Raw genomic sequence first — 6,853 nt, 5'->3', positions numbered from 1 at the left:
ATCTTTCCACAAGCAGTTTATTTATATATAAGATTTATATATAATAGAAGTTTAGCACAGTGCCAATGAGCTGAAAAGAAGGACCCCAATGAAACAAAACATCATCAGAACTCCTCAATAGCATTCTATTGGCCTTTTGCAAGCCGTCAAAACACTCCCAAAGTTAACTTTACAGTTAAGGTTACCTGTAGTGTCTGATGCTGAGACAGCAGCAGATGCATGCTAATGTCGTGAAAGTCTAAAATGTAATCCTAACATGTAAATGGCCTGTATTTATATAGCGCCTTTCTGGTCCCTAAGGACCCCAAAGCGCTTTACACATCCAGTCATTCACCCATTCACACACACATTCACACACTGGTGATGGCAAGCTACGTTGCAGCCACAGCCACCCTGGGGCGCACTGACAGAGGCGAGGCTGCCGGACACAGGCGCCACCGGGCCCTCTGGCCACCACCAGTAGGCAACGGGTGAAGTGTCTTGCCCAAGGACACAACGACCGAGACTGTCAGAGCCGGGGCTCGAACCGGTAACCTTCCGATTACAAGGCGAACTCCCAACTCTTGAGCCACGATCGCCACACTGGTCCCAGCACATCTCTTGACACCCTGGTGATGGCTCTGTTCCATCTCAGAATATCAAATCTCCCTCGACCACAGTTTTTGACCGCAAATACACAGGCCTTTCTGGTTTTAATATCTTTCTGGTTTAATATCCTCTCTTTATGGATTTGCGCTCTTCTCGTTTGTCCTATTTATTTTTTCACCAACCTTGGCATGTAACAGTATTAGGACATGATAGCTGTTTAGACTTGCGGTTGTTGACCTTTAGCAAAGTTGCACTGCTATAACAGAACTTCACAAAGAGATCATTGTGCACCCTTACATTTGTGATTTGCACTTTTCCACACATTCACATCACTCTTCAGGTACAACTTCAAGTAGGCAGACCATAACAGGCACGTCTGTGCTAAGTACCATCCTTTAAAGAAAGACAAATAGCACTTAGATTTGTTAATACATCAGGATCACTCAGATGCTTACTTCAGAAATCACAAATAGGGTAAGGGTGACAGGAGACAACGAGGGCGAAAGATTCTCAAAATTGAATGCTTTTTGTCTATCATCTTGGATAATGACAGTGAACGTTCAAGGATTCAAGCAGTTTATGAGCTACTTTAAGCTTTTCCTTAATATCCTCCACTTCAATGCAGCTCCCCTTTAAAGCTGCCTATTAAAGCTGATCATGAAGGCATGTCTGCCATTAAAATGGTCTCTTTTAGCTGTATTTGCCTGTGAGGGAGTTTTCCCTCTTCATTAAAATGACAACAATGATTCAGCCTATGCATATGCAAATACACAGAAATCGAGATAAAATTGCAGCAGGCATTATGCTTGCGTAGTGTGCCTGCACGCACAGACCTGGGCTTCACAAAAGATGGGATTTGAGACAGCAGCCATTGCTCTCGTCCCTTTAGACAGTCCAGATGTACTTGAGGACTTAAACCAAACAGAATTCATTTACCCATTTAGGATTGGAGCTCCTTCTGAGGATTAATTCTAACTTTCAATAGTGAGAAGGCAGATGCTTTGGCATGGACAGAAAGCAGGCATACAATGGTCTCAAAGGAGACAGTGATCAACATTATACTCCAAAAACTAATGTACATTGTTAAGGGGCTGTACACAATTTCTCCAAATCCCTTTGGCACAATTTCATTTCAATGATAGCCATAAAGAGAAAGAAAAGTGACAGATGCTTTGAAGTGCACGTGATTCAGGACTGGCCAACTGACAAGAGTATCCATTTAAATTTACTTTTGAGACAAGTTAACATATAAACACTCAATGTCTCTTTGAATAGCATAAAGGCGTCAAGAGAACATCAAAAAGATGAGAGAGTGAGACGCTGTTTGCGCCCACAGCTGAGGGAAAAGCTTGGTGCTTGCATAAATGTGTCTCTGAGGAGGACAAATGGGAAAAGGTCACTCATTAGGATGTGATCACAGATGTTTAGTGAGGTTCCATAAAAGCAAACAAACCATGTTATCAATTCTCCACCTAAGGATAGAAATTTCAGCATTTGTCTCGAGATATAGTTTGGTACAAAGGAAGAAAAGTGATGTGCCATTCATTTCTTTAGTAAATGTAAAAACAAACTGCCTGATCATTAACTGTTGGAGTCTGGCACAATTCATCATACTTTCAAGTTGCAGGATCAATTCAAACAGACTTTGCACTCTCAGCAGAAAGTCAGAGACTTGGAGTCTATGTGAAAACTGTGGAGAAAGGGATTCTTCTCAGAATATGCCCATCGAAAATATAAGAAAATGCAAATGTAGAAGCCATCTTATTGCATAATATGTGAAGTAACCCTCATTCTGTGACCCTACAGCCATACGCCAACATTTAAATTTGCATTGTCCATACTCATGAGGGCAAAGGAAGAAATCTCTGGGTGTTGATTAATCTAACGTGACCCTCGGCTTGTCACACCATTGTTACACTATCCAAGAGAGTGGCCCCTGTCTGAGCAATAAAAACTGACACCACCTCAGCTTCTTCAGTTACATATACACAGACACACAACTTCTGGCAGATCAGCAGTAACATTAACGCTGCATTACAACTGCATTTGTGGACATTATGAATAAGCAGTGATTCAAAGCAGCTGCATTCATTACGCAAACGTGATTAAAGTGCCGGACCCCTCGGGCATCCGGGGGCCTAATGATCCCACTCTGCCTTTTGTTATTCATGTCGGCCGAGGGCATGCCACTAAGCGGTAGCCCTGGGTGTCTGCTTGCACCGAATGAGGCCTCATTAACAACAGGCCATTCACAAACCCTGCGTTCGTACTCAGCGCCCAGCCGTGGTAAATGAAAGAGACAAAGCGCTCCGGATGCCCGGGTCTACCCCTGCCGCAGATGGGCCTACCTGCTCTTCTGCATCATGATGTTGACGTCCACTTGTATGTGTGACAAGATGACATATGTTACAGGGCATTCATCGCTGCCTGTTAAATTGCCCTCTCCGGATGCTCTATTCAGCCCCATCAGTGCAGCCTCCCTTGAGAGACTGGCAGTATACATATTTACATAATGCTCTAATGCAATAAAACAAATGAACACACTCTTGTCTGTATGATATGAAGGGAGCTCGGTAAGAGAAATGAGAAATAAAACTTTGGTGATTCCCCCCCCCATTTAGCTCACAGTTAACAAACCCAATCTAAAAATGATGATTTTGACAAGTATGCAAATCCAAACCCTGATATAGCTTGTTTACCTGTGCCATAGAGGTCCACTATATTTTCTCCCTCTCTCTCTCTCTCTCTCTCTCTCAGTGTCATATGAGTATGACATGGTTCTTCATAACAAATAATACGGGCATCAAAAACTTTGAAAATTTGTGTTTGGTTGATCATTCCTTGTTGTAACAATAAATCTTGTACTGTTGAAAAAGCCTGCTTATTTCCCCATTGCACCCATGAAAAACTTGCCAAATCTTCTCTCCCAGTGTCAAACAGCTTATTCTGCAATTGACTCTTTTTTTAAGTGTCATTTATTGATATTAATGGTTTAAGTCTGAAGAAACCGATTTATTCACTGGGGCCTCAGTAGTGAAAGAACAATACACAGCCTGGCACCTCCTTCTCATGCTGGTCACCAGCTTGGTTACACATTGGTGTGGGAAGGCATCCCATTCTTCAACCAGCATTTGGTGCAAGTCAGCCAATGTGGTCATGTTGGTCAGTCTGGCATGAACAGCACGCCCAAGCTGATCCCACAATTGTTCAGTGAGGTTGAGGTCATGACTGTAGAGAGGCCTTTCCATCCTCTTGACTCACAAATTCTCGAGGTAGCCTCTGATAAAGCCCACTCTGTGGAGGAGAGCGTTGTCATCTTGGAGGATGAAGTTCAGTCCCGGACTGTGGAGACAGATTACTACCGGTTACAGAATCTCATGTGGATATCTCTTTGCATTGAGAGTGCTTCCAATGTTGACAACCCTTGTTTTTCCCAGTGAAAGAGATGACCCTCCACACCATCATACTGCCCCCATCAAAATCTTTACCCTATTGGGTAAAGAAAACAGTTAGCATAGCATTCCCTGCATCTTCTCCACAGGTTTACCCTAATCTGGACACGTCTCTGAACATAATGGTCCTCCACATGTTCAAGCTCCGGGGCAAATTAGCCCAACAGTGAAGTCAGTCATGGTAGGTCTCCTAGCACACCTGATAGACCGGAGATGTGTGCAGTTTGTTCCAGATTGTCTGGGAAGAGAGCTATCTGCGATATCATCCTGCAAGCACTGACTGCAAATCTATAGATGATTCCTCTCCCTGTTAACACTTACGATCTGTAGGCAAACTGTCTCTTTGTGGTGTTGTCTTCTTGGGTTGCACACGTCACGGTATGTCTTTGACATCCCCTGTTATACAGAACGTGACCTACAATTTGAAGACAGGGCTCAATCCAAATAATGCTACAACTTGAACACCAGCTTGAAGTTGCCCTTTGACATGGGCCCTATCCAGATCAGTCAAATATGGAGCAGACACCAACTGACCGCTGTAGCAGGTGTCCATGCTGACAGGTGCTGCTAATTAAGCACCAATCAGGTACCTGATTGTCAGCACCTGGGGTACCAGAATCTCAAAACAAGAGTTAATAGCAGGAATTTTCCTTAGAAATGTGCCACCATTTATGGGGAAATAAACAGGCTTTGCAATGGTATATGAGTTATTGCCAAGAAGCATTGTTACAACAATATAATAATAGACCAAAGACTATTTTTTAAGGAAAGTTCAGTTTGCCTAAAAACAAATCTCCACGTTTTTAAGCGGTTAACACCTCTCTGCTAAGAGTACCACTATAGCACAGCATCTACTAGCAGACAAAACCATAAAAACAAAAAAAACAAAAAATCTAATTCTACAAACATTGTCCTCCTATAGACATGACCCATGTACGCTGTGCTCCAGTATGCATTTTTCAGGCCCATTCAAACTTCCGCATCTGGATTTTCCCCTCATGCTCTTTCTACCCCATCAGATGGATTCTGGATCACCCCTGTTGCTGACCAAGCACTAAATTATTCAGTTGAAAATAAGTCCACATTAAAAATGCATTGACTCACAAGAGTAAGACACTGTAGAACAAACTGCAGTACTAAACATGTACAAAGGGGATCAGTGTATTAGAGTATTTTGTCATTTGCATTCCTAATTTTCTATCAAGTACTTTCAGAAAACGAGTGACACACAGCACCTCTTTAGGTTCGCATTACAGCTCCATCAAAACAGACGGTGGTAACAAAGCGGTATGTTTATAAAGAGCTATATGTGGTATGTTCTCATTACATTGACTCTTCAGAATAACGTATGCAGTGAAGACATTTAATAGGAGTGCACCCAAAGTAGTGTCACTAAATGAGTATCAAAACTGAAATATAGTCACCATCTCACCTTCAGTTCTGTGACTCATGGTGTTGAATTGTAACTAGACAGGTATTTTTGCAGAACACAGTCATATCAAACCAATGTAGGCCAATGACCTTTTGCTTATAAAATGTTACCAGTTCATCACGTTATCCTATTACACAGTGGTGTGAAATTCTGTCAAAACTGAATGTATGAATTCTTGACTTATGGGAAAAACAATTAACTTTGCGAGGTCACAGTAACTTTGACCTTTGAATACCAAAATTAAATCAGTTCATCTTTGACTCAAAATAAATGTTTGGGGGGTTTTTTTCTCAAATTTACTGTAGTTCCCTCACAGCATTTAAAAAAGACTGAATTCACAATAACTCCATCTTAAGTACGTACATAGTGACAGAGGAGAGTAAAGACCCGCTTTTAATTAGGCTACTGTCTATATGTTGCAGCTGTTTACTGTCACTAGGGGAAAGTATCACCAACAACCTGTCTGTGGGCTAATCTTGCTTTTGATGTTGTTGGTCCTTGCCAGCTGCAGAGAAGAACGAAGAAGAAGGAAAAAACCAAATGTTAAAAACAATGAAATGTGTCCTTGTACTGCAGCCACCATCTGGTGCTATATCATGGAATCATGGAAAACTGGCAATCGTGGAAAATGACTTCCGACCCTCCATAAGATACTGGACAATCTGAAGACCATTTTCAGGGACAGATTCCTTCGACCTCACTGTCTGAGGGAACAAGACAAGAGGTCGTTTCTTACTGCTGCTATCAGACTATTTAACTCATCCACCTGGGTGAGACCCACATTACTGAAGAGGACTCTGTCACTTCTGTACGCCACAATGTATACTTGCACACCTGTGCCCTTATAACACCTTTTAATATCCAAGAAACATTAGGGTAATGCTTGTGTCCTTTCATATTTCTATTATATTTATATCTCTATATTTACCTATCTATATCTCTATTTCTACAATTCACTTTATATGATTGCTTTGAAATTGCTATGACTACTTAATTTCCCTCTTGGATTAATAAAGTTTATCATTTTAATAGAACAATAGAATAGAATATTTTTAATTTTTTGTTTTTTCGTTATGAACGCTACTCTCACTCCCTCCTCTGTTCTGGTCCACTTTTCAAACAGTCAGCATCTGACCTATGCAAAGCATCATCTATCAGCTATATGCTCTTTGCTTCATTGGAAGACTGCAAGCAAGTATGTTGGCGTTGGTTGCACACCCCTTTACGTATACAAACTAACACAAAGTGTACCATAAAACAAGTACAAAAAGACTAGTGGTGGTGATGTGGTCATTGATTGGACCATTGATGTGCAACATTCTCGGATACCAACACACACACACACACAACCAAACCAAACCAAACCTAGTCAAAAGAAACA

General features: G+C 41.6%; 1 long non-coding RNA gene across 3 annotated transcripts in view; it reads right to left on the bottom strand.

Annotated features, from left to right (window-relative positions):
* Window positions 1–3,413: 3,413 nt before the first annotated feature.
* LOC102082007 (uncharacterized) overlaps window positions 3,414–6,853 on the bottom strand; it is a 14,422-nt gene continuing 10,982 nt past the window's right edge. For 2 of the 3 annotated variants that reach the window (XR_003214412.1, XR_266133.4), the window contains exon 4: window positions 3,414–3,930. This is a non-coding gene — a long non-coding RNA (uncharacterized LOC102082007). Of the gene's footprint in view, window positions 3,931–4,361; window positions 4,609–6,853 lie in introns of those variants that run through there. The other variant, XR_266132.4, reaches the window with a different exon arrangement.

Source organism: Oreochromis niloticus, linkage group LG17 (assembly GCF_001858045.2).
Source record: "Oreochromis niloticus isolate F11D_XX linkage group LG17, O_niloticus_UMD_NMBU, whole genome shotgun sequence".
In the NCBI taxonomy this organism is placed as follows: domain Eukaryota; kingdom Metazoa; phylum Chordata; class Actinopteri; order Cichliformes; family Cichlidae; genus Oreochromis; species Oreochromis niloticus.
This window is presented reverse-complemented; position numbering and strand designations above follow the sequence as displayed.